This window comes from Molothrus ater, chromosome 6, assembly GCF_012460135.2.
Source record: "Molothrus ater isolate BHLD 08-10-18 breed brown headed cowbird chromosome 6, BPBGC_Mater_1.1, whole genome shotgun sequence".
Taxonomy (NCBI): domain Eukaryota; kingdom Metazoa; phylum Chordata; class Aves; order Passeriformes; family Icteridae; genus Molothrus; species Molothrus ater.
The window spans coordinates 13,160,046-13,181,707 of NC_050483.2; the positions used below are offsets into that span (position 1 = coordinate 13,160,046).

The 21,662-nt window shown below is 36.8% G+C and overlaps 1 protein-coding gene and 1 long non-coding RNA gene across 6 annotated transcripts in view; one reads left to right on the forward strand and one right to left on the reverse strand.

The window, feature by feature from the left end:
- The window catches only part of SOX6 (SRY-box transcription factor 6), a 370,211-nt gene that overhangs the window by 110,664 nt on the left and 237,885 nt on the right, over window positions 1-21,662 (reverse strand). The window lies entirely within an intron of this gene.
- LOC118687071 (uncharacterized) overlaps window positions 1-21,662 on the forward strand; it is a 68,087-nt gene that overhangs the window by 3,707 nt on the left and 42,718 nt on the right. For both annotated transcript variants that reach the window (XR_004980285.1, XR_004980284.2), the window contains exon 2: window positions 15,188-15,303. This is a non-coding gene — a long non-coding RNA (uncharacterized LOC118687071). The remainder of the gene's footprint in view (window positions 1-15,187; window positions 15,304-21,662) is intronic.

The following is a 21,662-nucleotide window of genomic DNA, read 5'->3' on the forward strand; positions in this document are numbered from 1 at the left end:
GGGTGTAGGTTATCTTGTATGCAAGGTAGCTATCCAGCAGTAAATTCTCCTTTTTAGGTAACTGATAGCAAGAAAGTGATGCCCAAAAGTTGCCAATAAACTTCCATTATAAGGAAGGAGACCATAGTGAAGTACATTCGGCTTTCTTGTCTTTAGGGGGTCATGGTCACAAATTCAGGAAAAGCTTAGACATAAAAGTAGCACCACATCAAGGAAATGAGGACACCTACAAACATCTGGTTTTTAAGATAGACACATGCAGCTGAAACAAATTAAAATTGTGATTTTCTAAAAGCATCCTACTGTACTCAAGTGTCTTCAGAGTAAACAATTATCCTGCCCAAACTCCCTGTTTTGTTAGTCCATGATTTTCTCCACCATGTTTCCAGGTAAATAAGACTTTTCAGCATGCAATTTTTTATATCTGTTTAGGTACCCCTTTGAAAATACTTTTTAGGTTGTTGGGGTTTGGATTTTTTTCCTTTTCTCATTATAAATCAAACTCCGTAAGCGGCACAGAAGATCATACAAGAAAATAGGATATCAATAAAGAGTTTCTGAGGTGTGAGGGCAAATGGGCTGAACAGGATTAATGTAAAATGCCCAGACCAGCTAATCCACATGCTTATTTTTGACCACACTGGTATTGAATTTTTAAGGGACATGAAGGGGAGAGGTGTAATAATGCATTTTAAGAAAAACAGAGGAAGAGGTTGCACTTACTGTTGGTCAGTAATACATACAAATTACTTAATGCTTAGACCCAGAAATGCCCATTCATGCTTTTTAGAATAGATCAGATGTCTCTATGATGTTACTCCTGTCTGTCTGCTTTATTTTGCAGCTGAACAGAGCAATAGAGCAGCACCCACTGCACTTTCACCCATACCTGCGTCCCTGGTATTGCTGCCCCACAGGTGCCTGCTGTAGTGGGACTGTCCTGCTTGCAGCTGTGTTACAAACAGCAATACAAACCCAGCTCATCTCAGCATTCACATTGCACTTTTTCAGATACATCTCCATTCTCCCTCCTGGAAGCCCAGACCATGTTCAAATCTCTCTTTCGTTTTCCATGCTCACTGTCTGACTGGCTTTTGCTGTTACTACTCAGTGCTATAACCTCTGTGCTATGCATAATAAAACCCTTTCCCATCTGAGTTGTCTGCCATGGTTACTGGAAATCTGCTGTATGTAGCATTCCCAAGAGCAGGAAAGGAAGGTACCTTAACTGCGATTGGATAAATATCACCTTTTCTTTAAAAGGAACGTTTACCCTCACTGAAACCACATCTAATGGTGGCTGCTAAGCTACCCCCACATCTGCAATAGGATTCCTGTTAATTTGCATTTTACTCCTTCTGGTATTGACATAAGAACTGGAGTATATGCTCCTTTTCATTTTTCATCCTTTGGATTAAGGAAAAAAAAAAATATCATTTCCCTAATATTTCACAAAACTTCACCAGAAAATATAGCTAGGGTAAAAACTATCTGATCCCTGCCTCCTTATGATGCTTTTTAACTGAGTTTGCATGTTAATTTATTGCATGCTTTGTTTGTAAATGTGCTTCTGAAATAAATGAAGCATTTACAAATATGATTAATCTACAGATTCAGAAGCACGCAATAAAGAAACAAATTGCTGAGTGCCCTTGTCCTTTTACACAGAAGCTAAAACACAACTTTCAAATGTCTAAGACTGCCTAGCTCTATTTTTTCTTTCAATAAAGTTGTTTAAAATGGATGTTTTCAGCAACCAAATTTTTACTAAGTTCCTGGTTCCAGTTTCATTTATACTAGTGTAAGTCAGAAGCAACTGCAACATATGCTGTAAACCAACACCAGTGTAAACACCGTGTAGATGAGGTCAAAATAAGGCTGTTATTGTATGACTTTTAAAGTGCTCATGTAGATTAATATTCTCACCCCTTAACAGCTTTAGACACATCAGCATGAACACAGAAATGCAACAAGTTGAAAATTCAAAGTACATTTACTAGTGTATTTTATGCCACTCACATTTTCAGTCAGACCACCCAGAGCAAAGAAAAGAAAAAGCCACAACAAAAAAAGCCCTCTGCATTGTTTGCAATAATATGGAAGGAAATTGAGTGTATATTCTCTTCTTCCTGTATTTTCCAGCTAGATTAAGCTGTTGTCTTCACAATTGCCTCCCAGCTGCTGTGACTTGTGAAAACAACAGACCCTGCTCTGTTGTCTGCAGAAAGCCTGGATTGTTATGAGTAACTTTATTGCAGGCACATGAGTGTGTTAAGACTTTAAAACACGCTCAAATGTCATGTGCACACCCAGTGACGGGCAAGAATAATTATGAAAAAACAAGAATTCTATGTCTACGAAACAGTGTCAGACAAAATGGGCCATTCATTGTGTTCCTTTGGGAATGCTTGGACTCTCCAGCCAGAAAACAAAAAAGGCACTTTTTTCCTGCCGTAGGCTGAATACTTAGCTTTGCCATCTGAGCCCTAAGAAAACATGGGCCCCCTCTCTAACTACTGGCTGGCCCGCACACAGTAAAAAGTATTAATGTCCCCCTTTTTTCCAGCAGCTCCCTCTGTGTAGGCTGCGGCCAATGTAAAGTCAATGCAAAGACAAAAGTTTGCCTAACATTAGTAAAAAAAACATAACTCTTGTGCAGTCTGAAAATCCCTCTGACACACAGAGGTTTTATTCTGAGGCATATCCCCTCTATCCTTGGGCGAGTTACCGTAGCTACTGTTAATGCTTTTAGCAGGTAATAACTGCTGCCTGCTGCTCCCCTTCGAGCTTTCCAGAAGTCTGTGGATGAATCAGGTTGTACACAATTGTTAAAAATTATTATCTAATTGCTCCATTTGCTACTGTCCGTTTTCACAGTTGGTGTTTTCCTAAACAGAATCTGTCTGTCCCTGAAAGGATTCTTAGAAATGGAAACGTAACATGGCTTAGCTCAGCATCAGGTCATTTTGATACCAGTTTTTTTTCCTCACAGGTGGACTAACTCCAGTCTCATCTTAAAAGTGATAAATTACAAGCAAATGAAAAGCTTTTTGTGCTATTTCTAATAATATTTTCTATGTCAGACACCATTTTTTCTAATGTACATTTTTAAGCTAAGAAATCACATTTGTCCATATTTTCTGTTCCAGCATCTATTCAGCATATTCAGCTAAGTGTTTGTACCTCTTTAAAAGAGGTGACCATACAAATTCAGTATTAAACTGCAGCAATGTTTCACAGAAATAGAAATGACACATAATAACTTGGAAAATCCTTGTGTGCTACCCATAAAAAGACAAGAATTATTTCTTATGAATTTGGCCCGGTGTCTGAATATGGATTTGCAGGTTATTATTTAAGAAATTTAGCAAGGATTTTACCTTGCCATGCTCAAAGCAGGCCAGGAAATGAGAAAACAATGGAATCATAATTCTGAAGGGCTCTAGTGAATCTGTATATTCATAAGGAGTGATAGAAGGAAAAAGGAAGGGCAAACTGTAACTCTCACAATTTTCTGGGTTGTTATTTTCTTCACTAAACCCTCTTACTTAGATAACATAAGTAGATTACATCTTCAGCATTAAATGGGTTTTGAAAGGATATAGTGCTTTAACATTAAATTCTTCCCTTCTTCAGGGCATGAACTGTCCTTCCTTATTTGTACACTGTGTAAGCAGCACCTACCAGAATATGACAGTGATCCTGACTGGGGTCTCAACCAACTGTGCAAATATTAGTACTTGTAATATTATAATAGGAGGCCATTATGGTTAATATTGTGTCATGCCAAGATATCCCAGGGGGACACATCAAAGATGAATGTGCACAGGTAAATTGTCTTGTCCTTTTCTAGAATCTAAAAGAGAAAGGTTTCAGACCACTTCTTGTCACTTCTAATATGAAAGTACAGGCTTAGCCTCAAACATGTATTTAAATCAGAAACATACAGTACTATGAAATGAACCATCAGGCCATCCATGAATTTGTTTTAACAATCCAACAATATCACCATTTCTCATTCATCCACTTAGCTTAATTTTCCTACCATCACTTTCATTGCTGAGGTTGTCTCTATTAAGCCATTTTTTGTGCATCATTAACTTTTAACCAGGCATCGATAGCTTTATTGTTTAAATTGCGTATGACTTTATTTAACGTCAGCATTTCTTCTGGCTCCTGACATGAAGTCACATTTTATAACTAATTAAATTGATCCCTGGGAAGCAGAAGCCACTAAACGGAATTATTCGTACCCAAGTGTCAATATATTAAATCAAAGGGCTAATGAGTTGGGTCACTGCTTCTTTTATCTGAAAGCTGCTGCAGAATAGAATTCATACCAACCTCTACCTTCTGCTTTAACAATCAATTTTATTTAATCAAAGGTAACTAATTAATAAATTTTGATATAGTTGTAAATAATACATTTAAGCCTGTTTTTACCACTTGTGAACATGTTAAGGTCACTTTTCTAGGCATAAAAAATGCTTTGTTGATATAAACTGTCTAAAAGCATATCTTTTGAACTCCCCATGTGTAAGGAACATTACTTCTAGGTCATAGGAAGCTTCCAAATTGACTTAAAAGGTGTTTTGTAAGTAAACAGTTTTGAGAACTTTTCAGTTTTCAGCCATTTCTATTATAGGCGTAAATCAAGATGAAAATTTGCCTCTTGGAACTGACAATACTGCCTAACGAAAGTGATTAAGAAATGACTAAATTTGTCATGTCAGCTTTTCCTATAGCTCTTGCAGCTGCTGAGTAATATTTTGGATGCTTTCACTATTTACATCTGGACACTACTTTTAAAATTCATCACCTAATAATTCATACCACTCACAGATTTAGTCATAGTTCAGCTTTCTTTGACAAAAGGCTTGTAGATGGTTCAAGAGAGCTATCTTTACTGAAGTTGTCTTCAACTAATCTGTTTACATCCAGACTGTTTAAAAAGACATTGTGAAAATCTCCCATGCCTCAAAAACACATTTCAGTGTCTATTTGTTTTGCCTGAGAACCAATCAACTTCTCTTATCTTATAACCTTTGGAGAGTTCACCTGTGTGGAAGCAGCAAGCATACTTTGACACTAACTAATGTTTATAAGCTATAACTAGGCTTGAAGTTAAAGAGCATTAAAAAAAATTCAAACGAAACCAGGATGGATGCCATTGCCATATTTGTTTGAGTGAAAATACACCTACCTTTAGCAGCCTAAACAACTAAACTTTTGATACAGCTTGCCATATGCATAAGGAGATCAGAAAATGGGGTGAAATAAGACTTTCTCTCATTCATTCATACTCTTCCCCACAGCAAATAGGACCCTGAAAGGAATGTGGCTGAGGCATCACCAGCTCCCTAATCTACATCTATGGCTGCACCCCTCGCCCAAAACAAACAAAGAAATTATAAACAGGTTTCAAAGAAATACCTGAGCAACCATTGAAAGCAAGGCTGGGATTGTTCACTTGAAACTAATGGTTATTTTAACACATAATGGTGAATTAAAAATAGGATGGCAGCAACGTCCTCCTAAAACTCGGGTTTGTTGTTTCACCACTAAGATCAAATGCAACACAAGGAACACCACAGATCTTTTTTAAAAAATGCATGTTCTTGTACCCACACATCATTTGCTTTCTCAAACAGTAAATTAGGGGTTTTTGGCCGGCACAGTGGTTGCCTTATAAAACAACTTTAAATAGTCACTTTTATCCATTTATAAATGGATATACTTTGGAGGGTCAAGTATGTGCTGTTGTTTCACACCACAAATGTTTTCTTTCGTTTCCAATGGTTAAATGTCATGAGAGCGCTTGACCCCACTACAGAGCATCATTCAGCATCTGGGGGAAACCACAAATATGGCTGTACCTGTGGCTGGCATGAGATCATTTAAAAATAAAAGATCATTTCAAAAGTGGATTCTGTAATAGTGAGACATTTGCACCTACAAATATTTATTAAATATGGACTGCCTTAATATACATATTCTGTAGTCTTTATGCTTCTCTAATGTAAGGGTTTTTTTTAAATGTATCAAATATTTGGAGCTATAGCAACGTTATAGTTAGATTAATGGGCTACCATGAATGGTCATTGAATTTACATAGAATTTTCTTCTTTTTTTCCCACTTAGATGGCTCAGGAAAAAAATATTTTTGATAAAACTGGGAAAGTTCTACACAAGTGTTCATGTCTTTGGTAGAAATAAAAAGTAATGCCTTTAAAGAAAGACTGAAAACACAATGGTGCTACAACTCTGTCAGCCACAGTTTCTGTGCAAAGCACAGAGGAAGTTTCAGGTAAAGAATGTTTCAGAATTGTGTTACAGACTTATGCTGTTGCTGGAATTCACAGAAAACAAATTGCAGGCATGATGCTGGAGATGCACTGGAAATAAGTCTTTAAGACAGACAACTGTAGCAAAATCTGTTGCTAGTACTCCAAAAATCAAGTTGTAACTGCTGCACCATTTAAAAATGGAACACCAGTGTTGAAAGAAAAAGAAAAGTTTGATTCAGGAAAGGTTCAAATTCTCATCAGTTACAATGGCAACAACTGCTGGCAAAACATGTGGGTAACAGAGGAGGAGGAGGAGGAGAAGTAAGCATTGTTTTCCCAAAGTAAATTGTTCACTGCTCATCACCCAGTTAATGTTGTTCAAGCAATATCATAGTTAAATCACAGAGAAATCTGTTTCTTCAACTAAGCTACCTAGCAAAGATCCTGATGATATATTTGAGGTTCAGTTCTGCCCATGAGAAAACAAAACACGTGAACAATGTAAAATCTACCACTAAATACTTAGTAGTGGCCAAATAGAACTGCTGGGAAACTTATCTGTCATCACATTCAAAAATTGGTTTAGCTTATGGGTTTGGAGAGTTCTGCAAAACATAAGAAAGAATAGCCCTTACTAGGGATATTTCCAAATTCTTTACATGCTGTCTTTCACCAATTACTGTAAAATGATCTAATTAATTTATTTAAACTCTGGACAGCTTTATTTTATTTTTAGAAATTAGCAACCTGGAACATGCAATTAAGAAAGAAAAATTAATTTCTTATGGTTTAAAATAAAATCGCTCCTTTTTGTCTGGTGTCTTCAGTTTCTGGAGAAAAAAATCTGTAAATACTAGTGCCAAATAACTTACATTATGGGTGTCAGTATTAGAAAAAGTTATTCAGGATTCATAAGGGAGTTGGAGATACACACATAAAATCCAGTTACCACACCACCAGTTGGGTTTTGGGGAGAAAAGTGGGAAGGGAGGGTTCGCAGATGTTAAACACAAGCACAGACATTAATAACCATTAAAATGGAAAAAGAATTGCTCACTAACATGCTAATGCCAATACTTTAAAAGAATTTTTCCCCTAGTTTTTGCCAGTGATTTCACTGTTGTGCCATTGCTGTTACTATACTCCAGTGGAAAGTGATTTGTTGATATCCCCTTAGGTCATTCCAAGCTGTATGGAGCCTACAGCAATTAGCTGCTCATGTTTCTGTCAGTTTTCTGGTACTAGACCTTCCTTTTCATGAGATTTTTTTTTTCTCCCTGTTCATTTATATTAGATGTTTGTGGTTCTCTTGCTCTGAGCTATACAGATAACAATTAAGCTGAAACATTCAAGAACATTATCCTGTTCTTCGTACTCTAGAGTTAGCACAACAATTTCAGAAGGCATCTAATAGTCTGCATGAAGAAAGGCAGAGAAAATGTGGTAAGAAACATGAACTATTTATGTACATTTTTATGGTTTATCTTGGCAAATTTTTGCTTATGATTTTCTCTAAATGTGAGCTCTTGGATGCCTACATATACAGACACAACTAGCCCACATGCAAATTTCCAAACTGATGCTACATTCAAAATTGTTGAAGCAAAAGGACAGACTATCTTTATCTCTTCACTCCTTTGGAATTTGTATTTTAAATTCTGCCTATCTATATATTTCTGTGCATCTAACCTTTTCTCCAAAACTTTAATAAACCTAGCATTTTATGATTAGTTAAAAATGAACAAACTTTTGGGATCTACACACTTTTGGTGCAATAAAGTGAAGGTTCAAAATTTTTAACCTAAACAATTTGGTACCTCATTTGCAGGTGTACTTTGGAATTATATGTCTAAATGATTTCCACTTCATCTGAAAAGAAGTTGTTGTAATTAATTGCTCCTGCCACAAGCTGTGCCCAGGAAGTTGGTAGAGTAAAACCAGGCTAGTCTGAAGAATATCAGGACATTAAAATGTGTCAGTAAGATGTTTAAGATATGTTAATGAAATTTAGGAAGCAATAATCGCATTGGATTTCTCTGGCAAGTTGAATATACATCTTTCTGAAATATACATAACAGTTATCATACATGAAATTTATTTTCATCCATTCCCTGAGCAAAAAGAAGGATAATTAAAAAGCAGAGCTCTAGGAAACTGGATGATTTCATTTTGCAAGGATTTGTACAACCACTTCTTTATTTTTGTGTAGAATTACTCAAAGGGAAGCAACAGCTAGCTGATCCAAAGTCAGAAATCATGCCAGCCTCACATGAAAATCACTTTCGGCCATTTAAATACATTCTAGTTAAGTTTGAAGCATGTAAATTAATCTGGCTAAGGGTGAAATTAAAAGAATTCCAGTAACAGATTAGTATTACTGGTTGTAAGAGTAGTAGTGATAAAGTGTTTCTCAAGTACTACAGAAAATCATGGAAAAGACCTGAAGGCTTAGACACACTCACTAACAGAGACAATTTGGGATTTTGCTAGTGCTAACAGGCATGCAAACAATTTTTCCAGGCCACTTTCCAAAAGCCTTTGAGAATACAGCCTTAAGTGAATATAGTTTTTCATGAAGGATAACAAACTGACAGGCTAAGAGATGGAAAACTTATAGGCAGGTACAGAGTGAAAATACTATCACTGGTGGAAAAATAAAAAAAAGGCTCAGTGGTACTAAAAATTAAATGAACTGGTGATATTTCATCTCTGTGTTTATATATCTGTAGCATATGGCTTCTGTACTTTGTGTGAATCACAATGAAGCATCAAATGCAAAAGTCAAGAGGCAAGTTCACTATATGCTTTAAAAGAATTCACAAAAATGACTCTTTCTGTTGACTACTCCCATTCAAAGGCCTGAATGAACAGGCTTTATAAATATGGGGTACTCATGGAAGCCTGCACAGCCAAGTGTGCCTGCAACCAGATATTTCCTATGTGAATAACTAGACTGGGAATTTTCAAAGGCTTGTAGTAAGCTGTTTCAGCAGCAAATTGTCTCAGCCCTTAGTCACATGTTCCTTAAAAGGAAATCATTAGCAATCTAAAAACTCCCTTTCTTTAGTGTTTTCCAGTGTATGCTCAGTGTACTGAGACACATTGTAAGTGATATTAACCTATGTTATACTCTCCTAGAAAATACCGTGCACATCCACTGAAGATCTATCATGTACCTAGCACGTTCCCCAGTTCAGATCTCCCATGTTATTCAGTCCCTACTTAATAGATAATAAAGCCACATTCTAAAACATTTTAAAGTGGTCTTCTGAGCCAAGAACTCAGGTTATCTGCGTTCAATTCCCAGCTCCACCCAGGCTTCCTGTGAGACTCTGAGCAACTCACTTAAGTGTCTGAGCTTCTTGCCTGAAAAATAGGACAAATAAAAGTTCCTTTTTATAACCCTTCTTTTGAGTCTTATCTAGCCAGATTTTGCAGTTCTTTAGGGAGAGGAACATCCATTGCTTCTTAGAAGCAATAGTGACTGTAGAGTCTAAGATCAACCACAGCACGATAAAACATCCAAAACATTTAAGAGGATTGACTCCACTATAGTACCATTCCAATAGCTTCAGTTCAGCTCTACCAGTGACTTGCAATTAATTGTAGGCAGTGTCTTAAATTTCAAGGGGGAAAAATAATTCCAAGAAAGAATAAATGGCTTTTTAATAAGTTTTAAACAAAAGGATTATGTGTTTTTAAAGGAATTCAATTGTTAATTTCAGTAGTGAACTGAGCTATTTTTCCCATATTTCCTAACTAATTGCTCAGATGTATAAGTATATTGAAAAGGATCTACCAAACCTTTGATTTTTATTTCTATGTCCTTTCACTGGTACCCACTTGCTGTATACAACCAGCAACACCAGAACTACATACACTATTAAACTGTATTTTTAATTTTGTTTCTCTGCTGACAGGTAGGAAGCTTATGAATCTCTCTCTTTCTCATGGTTTATATTGTCACCAGTAATCCCTGATAAATCATAGTCTGAGAGAGTAGAGGTGGGCAGAGTTTATGCAGTGTGTGTGTATGCAGGAAACAAGATTAAATGTGTAGTTTGACCACTCAGGATACCTTGGGTCTATGGTAGAACTAAATGCTTGAATTGGGGGATGATTGTATGAATTAGCTGTAGCTATTTTAATTCAAGAAATAAATTATACAATCATTTTTTTTTAAATGAAAGACCATTAACAACAAATCCTTCTGAAACATCACTGTGCAGATATTTCAGTTTCTTCAATATTCTTAGACCTTTGATTATACTTTGATTTTCAAAGCACTTTTAAACAATGAATGAACCTAACAACTCTGCACCAACCCCTTTTCCATAACTGTGGCTGTGAATATTAAAGAGAAAAAAATGAAGAACAAATGGTAGAACAAACCAGTAGACAGCGAAAAGAGGATTTCTTAGACACCCAGCATAGAGAGACTTGCCATGCGTACATATCTATTTCCCACCTTTATGCTGTCTCTATTCATCACAGTAAAGTTCTCACATTGTTTTACCTAAAATTCTCCTCCTAATAATTACAAACTTAGTCAGAAGAAACTCATGTTCTTGTAACCATATAAGACTAGGACTACTCCCCAGTAAAAATTTCTGTCAGCATAAAGGAATGACCTATATAAATACAGTATTTTTTATTATTCAGAACTTTCTTCATTTTTTCCAGTTTTTCCCACCACTCTACTTAATATTTCTGCATGTATTTTGCCAAAACAAATTCAATATCTTTGATGGTATGATGTGTGTATAATTCACTTGTGATTTTTCAGTTAAAGAAGCTATCCCAAACTCAAGGGTGTTATAACTTTTTTCTACTGCTACTCCATATTTTCATTTATACCCCTGTGTATTCGCATATGCATTTTAAATACTTCTCTGAAACACCAATAATCCCTCTTTGAAGTACTGAATGGAAACCAAAAGATCAGACATTTTTAGTTCATGACTTTTCTCTCACTACAGGAAACACTCTGAGATCATAATTTGACAGCAATTTCTCTTGTCTTCCAACCCTGAGATGCTTTCCACAGCAATATTTATTCCAAGTAGGCAGATTTTATTGGGAAGTGCTACTAGGCCATAGGTCGTAGATCACCCAACAGCAGGGAATATCTCCAGTCCCTGTTTGCTTCTGGAATGCCAACTGTTAAAAAGGGACATGAGAGGTTTTGCAGGTTCAAGGGCAAATACAGCCAATGGATTTGTGGCTTTAAGGAATTTGACTTCACTGTCTGCTGAGGTAAAAGCTTGAAGTAAAGTTTTTCCTGTGATTATGTTATTAATAGGGTCTCTCCCCTTCTGGATCCTCTCATTCAACAAGTTTTTACACAGGTACTTTTCATGTAAATATACATTTAAGAAACCCAGCCTGTCTGAAGGAGTATGGAAAAAATCCCTCACCTCAGTCTAGCTGTCTGCTTTCACCAAAATTGGAGGAACTTAGTTCTACTTAAAATATCTATTTTTCTATCAAATTTCACTAAAATCCACCAACAGGCTAAAAAAGTTAGTGGTACATTCACTTCAACACACAGGGCTCATTTCCAGAGGCAACCAGGCTAACAATACAAATCTGATATCTTCCTTTTCTACTCAAATTGCCAACCTGACAGCTTTAAAAAGTGAAGCTCCTTTTTCTCTTGTTGCCATGTACTACAGCAAGGTCTTCTCACAGAACTGACTATAATGCCACAGAAAACTTTTGTAACAGCACATTTCAGAAGGAAAAAGAGTAAAACTCCTACAACAAACTCCACTTCATAGTTCTGCTTGCAGGATGCAGCACCTCCCTCCTCAAAGAGGAAAGTCTTCCCAACCCAGTGGTGTCTCTGCAACTCTTCTGCTTTCCCAGGCACTTGTTCTCCTGCTTGCTGGCCTGGCAGCCCTGGTGCCCCCTTTTCTGTGAGCTTATTTTACTCACTAAAGTGACAGTGAATAAGATCATGTAGCTACTGATGTCTGCACTTTCTGCTGAGATGAACAGAGATTTCAGGATCTTTAGGGCTTCCTTTCCCCAGAATGATGCCTCTGATCTGGAGTACCAGTCCAAGAACCACAGCAAATGTGAGATGTGATAAATGAGTGAGGGCTGAGTAAAAGAGTAGCACTGTAATACAAGGCAGGCCTTCCTTAAATGTGGGGGTTAAAATGTCCTGCTGTGCCTCTGTAAGTTTGAGCCTCTGCTCAGCTACTTCTTACACAGTCCTGGATTCAGGCTGAATCCAAACAAAGTTTGGATCCCATGTCAGGTGGGACTGACTGCTCCACTCCTCTCACATCTAGGTCTTCCTTCCAAGAGAGGCCAAAGGGCTGAGCAGGATGGATTCTGTGGTGTGCACCAACCCATGTCACTGACAGGGGTAACACCCACCCCAAGCTGTGGGGGACTCCTGCAGTGCAGTCACATAAGTGGGATATAAATCCTGGGAAGGGACTGGGAAGCACATGAGCTCAGCCAGCCAAGAGTCCAGAGTGATCAGCCCAAGAGAAGAAGCAAGTGGCTTCCTCTGAGAGTCACAGTACAGTTTTTAAGATTTTTTTTCATGATATTGTGTCATTTTAAGCATCATGAAAAATAAAACAGATAGATCCTCCAGTCATTCCTCAAATAGACCACACTTTGCCTGGTTAGGAACTTTGTCCAGCTTCCCTAGCACAAGAACACTGAATGCAGGTGAATCATTCTGAGGAACTGGACTGGTGTGGTTATAAAATGAAGCCTTTTATATTAGAAACAGGGTATACCATAAACCTATCAATGAACACATGGGGGAAAAAAGTACAAACTGTCAGGAGAAAATTATGGCCCAGAGATAAAAATTAATAGTGAAGTAGTTGTCAAAGTACCAGACTTTGTCCAGACACAGTTGTACCTCCTTCCTAAGATACACAAAAAGCAGCTCAGTATATTTTAAGGCAAATAGTTTCTAGCTTCAAATTACAGAAAAATAATTTAAAATTTATGGATTAAATGTGGAAGCTACAGATCTGTCTGAAACCCTCTTACTATAGCGAAACCCTAATGAAATTAAAGCACTTCTCTTGCACAGGGTATGTAAGATAGAACACTTGATCCCAAAGTATGAGTATTACAAAAATGAAGTGAAATTTATATCCAAAAATATAATTTAAGTCCCCAATGCACCAAAACCTCACTAATTTCAGTAGGTTCCATAAATCTAATTTGGATAGGACTATTGAAAGCAAATTCATAGTACAACCATCAAACATTCAGAAAGCATTAGTTTCACAAAGCCTTATGTGCATAAAATGAAAAACATTTTAACTATGCCTCAGCAATGCCAATATAACAAAGGGATGAACCTGAGAGCTACAGCAGGTGACAGATTGACTGTTTCTTTGGAGCAAAATCTCCCAGTAAGATCCTTTTTTCAAATTGTGCAGCATATTCCAAGTAAATCACTGAAACTACAAACAAAATTCTAACTGGTAAATTTGCAGAAAATATGTAGGCTGAGATGAAATGTATCACCACAAATGAAATCTTTTTCATTCTCTTTTCTCTGACATGTGCAGACCTTCTGCAAAGAAGGAAAGAGAGCATTATTTTGCTCAGTACCCAAGGCTCTGTTTCCATGGGAAGTGTGTGCCAATCTAGAGCAAGTAGTTTGGTAAGAAATATGATTTGTGAACGCTTGCTTCCCATGGTTTTGCATGAGATGCAAACACAGAGTTTTGTATCTCTGCTGTCTATTAAAGTATAAGTCCAGATCAAAACTTTGCCTTTTAATTTAGGGCATTGTAGCATCTCTTTCCCAATTAAACTATTCAAGTTCTAATATGCGGACAAGTTAGTCTAAAGCCTTTACTTCCAGGACAAGCTGAAAGGCTTTATCAGTGCCACTAATTTCACGGCACTTAATTGAATGCAATACTTTTTAGACTTTTTTCCTATATCTCAAATGTTGTTACCTAATTATCTATTGTGTCCAAAAACTCTTGAGCTGGAACTCTGACAGAGAGACACACAGCCCAGCTATTTGAAAGTTCTTTTCTTAGGAAATCAAGGTTAAAAATACTTTGGTTTCAGGGATTGCATACTTTTTTTTTCTTTAAAACTAAATGCTATGATAAACACAGGAAACAAACAGGCAGATTGAGTCTGAAATTTGCACTCATTATGAGCATTTTATGAAAGTAAGCTACAAATAGTAATAAACCTCCCACAAGACAAAGGTGGCTGTTGGCAAATATAGAAAAATATCTAAGAAATGGGGAGAAGTGCAACACTGAGTCAAAGTGTCAGGCAGCAAGAATGTGAGAAGTGTTGATTATTCCTTCTTTCTTCAGTAGAGAGATATGCTACTTTTATACGATTAACATTTCATTCTGGTAACCAGACAACAATGCAGCAAAGGTATAAAAGTTCATTCTTAGCTGGTAATGGTAAGCATTAGTTCATCTTCCTTTTTTTTTATTGTAAAAAAAAGCTAAGTACTGTGGAGCCAGAGCTTTAATACTCTCCTCACAGCTCTTCACAAAAGCCTCAGCGAAATCTGGGTCCTGTCATAGCATGACAAGAAGATAATCTGTGTGGGACCTTCCCCTCTGATTAGAAGGTGCTTTCTCTTAATCAGATGGAAAGAAAGTCTCTTGGTAAGAAACCCCTCCTCCTCCAGAAAATGAAAACAAATCTTTAGAGAAAGGCTTAGTCAGAATCGACATGCAATCCAGGTTAAACCATTTTCCCTGGGCCTTATAACTACCAAATGTCCCTGAATATGTGTGGCTCCTTAACTTCTCTGAAGCAGTGTTTTAATCCAGGCAAGATTTCACCCTGCAATATGGGCCTTCGTAGCATTAATATCCTAATGGTCCTGGATGCTGCAGCTCATCAAGTGTTATGTACTTTGTCATCTCCAGGGAGAAAGGAAATAAATGGGTGACTTTCAGCCTTGGCAGCTGTAAATCTGTTACCAGGATGAAGAAGGCAGATGTACAGATGTGCTGTTTTGTGGAGCTATTCCTGATTTCCAGAGGTAAGTAGGATCTGGCACAGGTTTGTGGCTTCTATCCCATCAGAATTCATTTATTTAGTGAGAAGAAATAGAAGATTATTTACTTCATAATAACTTTTAGAAGACCCTTCTCAACAAGTGCTAAGGAACGCTGTGTTCTTTCCTACTGCTATTTTTCCTTTCTTCAACATGAAAAAGCAAAGCCTGGAAAGAGTAGACAAGCTGAGAGTCCTACATGCCATTCCAGTGATCCATCATCCATTCCATTCTTCAGAAAAGAAATAGATATTTTTCATTTGAAATGCTACCTCTAAAATCTTTAATTCTTCTTGTTGCTAGAGAACTGTCTACTCAGGAAAGATTAAATGCATTTAAAATTTTGAAGCTAGTTTCATTCTTAGCACTCTGCAACCTGCAGATTGTTCATTTACCATCTTCTTATACATACAATAGAAGCTCAAAGAATAAAAACTGCTCAGTTAATTCTACGAGGATACCTATATTGCCTAGATTATGTGATGGATATACTGAATCAAAATACTGAAATAAGGAAAAAAATTATTTCTCTAATACTTTTTGAATTGCAATTCTTTCATGTAGATATGAAAGACTAAGTCTCTCAAGTAATTTCAAACACAATGCTGATAACTATCATCATCATATTGTAAATAAAATAATGTAACGTATTGGTTCAGAAGGGGGACAATTGAACTGGAAATTTAAAATAAGGTTATAATACAAAAAACACACGAAAAATTGATCCAAAAAGCAAACTGCTTCTACCAAGATCATTCTGTAATTTCTGCTGTGGTCTCAGCTTTCACAACTGTACATGCACCATGTCCTGAGCTACAAGCTTTGATGCCACACAACCCAAAGCCTTCTCCTATGCCATCTTGAAGCCTGTTCAGACAATGACTTCACAGAGCAATGGAAAACACTTTTTTCCACCTGTTTGGGTTCTGATTTGAAGAGGATCAGTATGTTCTGATTGAGGAGGATCAAAAGGGGTGCCTGTTTCACAAGGGAGTTTCCTGTTTGTTTCAGAGTAGGAAATAAGCCTGAAACCACGTAGTATTTCTTGACAAAGTGCTTTGCCAGCGGTGACCACAACATTTTCAAACTGTTGCACTGGAATGGCTCGTCTTTCTCTCAAGGTAACAACAGAGTTCACTAACACTATCCAAAGAAAATAATTGTGTTTTCTACATTAAAAAAAAAAAAATTACATCAATCTGTCAAACTATGGACCTATTCTCCACAGAGAATGCCAACTGCCAGTAACACAGGAGGCACCTGAGCCCCACATTGGAAAAAGAGTGTAAAACACCTACTTGTAAGGGGTAGCACCACTACACTACATAAAAGGCACCACAGAGGTCTTCCTACATATTTAAACGCATATGCAGACATATTTAAATATGCAGTGAGAGGCTTATAAAAAGCATACCATAATATACATGTAATTAAGTAAATATTAATATGCTTTACATAGGCTGAACCTTTATCTGGGCAATATTAACTATCATAGTAGCATAAAGCAATAAGCACTAATGACAATTCCTACTACTATATGTGAGAAGAGGAGAGGCTGAGAAAGAAGAGCAAGACATTGGACATTTTGAAAGAAATCAATCCAAGAGCTTAAAGAAATAGTGATTTTCATTGCAGATTCAAAATGAAATGAGTCTACTTTTTTTTTTTTTTTTTTAGCAACCAGGACCTTTAAAGGGGCAATTTTGCAAAGAGAAATAACACCTTTGGACTTTTAATATATGTTTATGTAAAATGTGAGTGGCAGTTCCATGTTAATAGACCTTGTTTAGGGGAAAAAAAAAAAAAGAAAAAAAATCAGTTGCTGATCGATGGTGAGTAATTAGCCCCTTAGCATCCCCTTTCTCCAGGAATGCTTCCTCCTGAGCTGGCTCTTTTAAATAGCTCCGGTCCTGGCTGCCTTTGTTGAGCTTGGAAATTGTGCACATATGAGAGAAATTAAGCCCTCATTTAACAGGGACACATGTCTGTCAAGTCCAGAGGAACAAAGGCTGGTCCCTGGGGGCTACTCAGCTCCCTGAGGCTGCCACTCATTCTGTTAGCAATGCTTACCCTTTACAGATTGTGTATAAAACCCAATAAATCATTTCATCTGCTCTGGTTAATATACGCATGAGCCTGGGACTTCCTTCAAAGTTGTTTTTTTTTCCTTTTGCTTGCAACTCCTCACATTTATTAAGAAGTGACCTCTCTTTGCCAGAGTTTAGCCAGGTTTTTACCTTTATGCAATAGCATTAATGCCTGTGAAGCAAACCTGAAACATTTACTGTCAGAAATAAAGACATTTGATGCTGCATCTATTTCACACAGGAAATGTTTTACGACTCTTTAATGGTCAATAATCATCAGTGTCTATTGTATAAATTACTAGTATATTCTGTTCCTCCTAAAGTTATGTCTAAAATGCCTGCATATTTCAACTGATAGCAAAATGACAGGGTAAATAAAATTACAGATTTGTAGCCTTGCATAGGAAGAGACTCTTTTCCTAATTAAAAGAAACCAAAAGGAAAGTAATAAAGATAGCACTTTAGTTCTGTTCTTTACAAAGCGTTATCACAAAGACACATCTATGTTGTCTATAAATCAAAAGAAAAAGGACTCTCAAGATTAAAAAAAAACCAAACTTAATTGCACAAAGGGATAACTGAGGTAAACACATGCAAGACAAAAATTTTCATGCACAATATATCAGCTGCCTCTGAGCTCTCTGTGGTGGATGGACACACTTATCCCCAAATATAAATTAACATGTAGAACAGAGGAATATTTTACAGTTACAAAAAAAAAAAGGTAAAATGAAATGCTGTCATTTCCACGTGAGCTCCTTTTGTATTTAAAACGAGGGCCTAATTCTGTACTTCTAGTATTAAGACTGACATAAATGGAAAGAACATGAACAACACCAGCTGAGGAAATGGCACCCTGCGCTGCATTCAATGAAGCAAAACTCTCACTAAGTTGAGCGTGAGTTTTTCCTTATACTTGAGCATAGGATTAAGCCAATGCAGAAAAATTACTGGTGTAGAATAAAAACAAATTAAAGCGCAGAGTTGTATCTTCTGTCCCTGAAATGGTGAAAGAAATATTTCAATGCCTGCTATTAACAGGGGCCTTTTTTTTTTAATTTTGTCCACTCTGCAAATTTTAGCTAACACATTGAAAGCCTGCCATTTCTCAAGAAACAATATTACGCTTTGTATTGAAAACCACAAAATAAAGAGGGCTGACTGTTCTGACAGCTTTAATCCTGATGATACTTGGAGACCCAAGTAAAAAGAAACTGGTACAGCATGGAGTTTTCCCTGCTCAGCAGGCAGAGAAAAAGCAGTTCTGGATTTGATAAGTAAAACCAGATATAGTTGATGGTTATATGCTAAAGCCCTGCAATTAATGGAAAACATCAACAGTCCAATGAACTTGCATATCAGTGGGGTCTTTGAGAAAGCCTTTTCTCCCATCTTGTTAAAAACTCATCAGCTGTACAAGTCGGGACTTTTATTTTTTTGTGTAAAGAATCGTGCATGTTACTCTGTTGTCAAAGGGGAAGACATAAAATATCAAGACTCCAGATCCCATTTCTACATTAAAAAAACCCTGTGCATGTTGTTATTGATATTCCTGACTGCAAATTCGTGCCACAGTAGCAATGAAAAGCACCAGGCAGGATTATGCCCTCAACATGAGGTGCTTCACAAATATGAACATGTGGCCCACTTGTCCTGAAGGATCTGACAGTCAGAAAAAAACTGATGTAGTAATAGCTCGTTTTTGTTAAAAATACCAATCACTGTTAAAAACCATCCTTCCTGAGACTGTCATCAAACGCTACAATTCAGTGTATATTAAAATCAAGATATTAACAAATAATAACTTTGTAAAAACAAATCTCTGCAAAGAAAACATACTATTATTTCATGCCTCTGCAATCCTGAAAATGACAGAAATGTAATCAATAACCCATTTCTTAGTAATAAAAGCTGTACAACGCAATGTACATATTTGCATTGTTCAGCTTAATAGGGATCTACACCTTTGCCTCCACCACACAAACATTTCTGAATAATTGACTGAACAGACACCAAAAAGGGAAGTGACTGTGTCTACTATGCAGCCACAGTAACAGTCAGGAATGATTCTGAAAGTGTAAGTAAATGAAAAGTAAGCCACTATCAGCAAAAACTAAGTGTGCCACAAAAGTAGTCTTCATTCTGGAAAGAACCTGGCTAAATCTGATTTGAATTGGGTTCAAATTAAAAAACTTGGTTCACAAGCCACAAAACAAAGTAAAGACTTTGTTTGAGCAGAATTTGATTCATTCCTCAATGCCCATATCAGATGTACTTGGTAACAGAAAATCAGTTTCTAGAGTTGGCCATAAGCAAGCATTACCCCAGGCTGGATTTTTCCCCTTGAGCAAAAGTGATCAGAAACTCTGAGCCACTTTATCCACCTACTCTCTACAGATCAAAATGCAAAATGTTGCCGTGAAAACAAGGGAGAATATGCAAAGGTGTTATATGCTATGTATGCCACTGACATAATACTTTAATAGGATATGCTGTAATTTCCTGCAATTAATATCTTAGCAGAGCTATAAAGGCTTTTTTCCAAAATTATACCATTGCATTTACAACACTAAAATTAACGTTGTGTCAACCTTTCCATTATAAGCCCCCTTTTTCAGAGGTTTATAACTTGGCTGTAAAAATATATTCTGGCCTAAAATGTGGCATGTAAGATCCCCATTTAGAAACAGACATTTTGATTAAATAAAAAACATTATTTAAGTCTGTTTCAAGTAAGTCTTGAATGCCCTACAAACTGTGTGAGGGACCGCCAAGAAGTGTAGGCATTCTTTGAATAAAAACTTATTTTCTCTCCACAATAAAGCCACTGTTCAAAGGATGTTTCACAGCCACGGAATTTGCTCCACATCTGCAAGGAAAATACGTGGATTTGGGAAACTGCAGGCTTCAGTGAGAGTAGCCTCCCCACTTGCCTGTTTGTGTGTGACAATGGCTGTGCTTCTGGTCAGCAGCTCAGCCACATGGGAGACTCAAGCTGCCCAAAATGGTTTTCATTTGCGGCTGGGCAATGGGTGAGAGGAACAAACAAATATTTCTCTGTCTGGCTGAAGTGGATTGATTCTGGCTAAAAGCTCCAACAGAGTAAATTAAGGTGAGTGATAAGTTGACAGAAAGTCATGATAAAGAATATGATCAAGATGGTAGAGAACCACCCTATGAATTCTGAAACCACAGATTTCAAGTCTGTCAAATTTCATATAAGAACTGGATCGAGCCTCTTTGGAAATTTAACTAAGGTGCTTAAATTAGGAACCTCGTTGTCTAATCAACAGAAGGTAATTCACAGCACCTGGACTGCTTTATATATGGAGCCAAAAGTCCTAATTCAGTCACCCAAATTAGATATCTAAAATTAGATGCCCCCAAATATCTATATGCTTTTTATTCTGCCTCAAAAGAGTGTTGTGAGGATAATACACTTCAGCTTATGAGACACTCAGATATGCAGTTACAGAGGAGATGAGTATCCTGAAAATATATCACTAATAAAATTCAATGAGATGGAAAAGGCAAAGCTAGAAATGTGATAGTAGCGTTTGTCATACCAATCACTCCTTGTCAGAGCAAAAACAAGTGCCATACCCCCACTTCTGAGTAGGGTTTATCTCTATATATTATATTATATACATTGCTTTGTCAAGTACAGAACCTCAGTCTATGCTTAGGCTATTAGGTACATATTGCCCTATTTTGTTACCTGTAGCAAATAGCCACGCAACTCATTTATCTACCTGATCTAGATTTTCAGCTAAACATATATTCCCCCAACTGGCTAATCTCTCATTTACAGAATAAAAATGGCTAATACATTACTTGAAAATAAAGTTCCCTAACTCAGAAGTGCCCTTCCATACTGTGTGACAGTAGTGAGTCTCAAGATGGATTTCACACTTCACCATCAACTGTGAAGTTCTTGGCTTTTATTATTTGGTGTTACAACTTTAATGGTTTCTTATGCTGTCATTTTGGGTGGGTGAATAAGATTAATTCAGCATTTCATAATGCACCATTGTATACTGTTTACATCATTTATTTTCTTTTTACTGAATGATTACAAATTTCAATTTAAACTTAATAACATTTGGTGGGAGTTACTGCATGTGAATTAACCGTGGTGATGTCAGTGCATCCCTCTGGAATTTAAAAGATATTTCACTGTGTTATATCATGTGCCGCACAGTATATCAATTTTTATTTCCCATCCCTCAAGTATGGAATGCACACTGCGTAACTTCT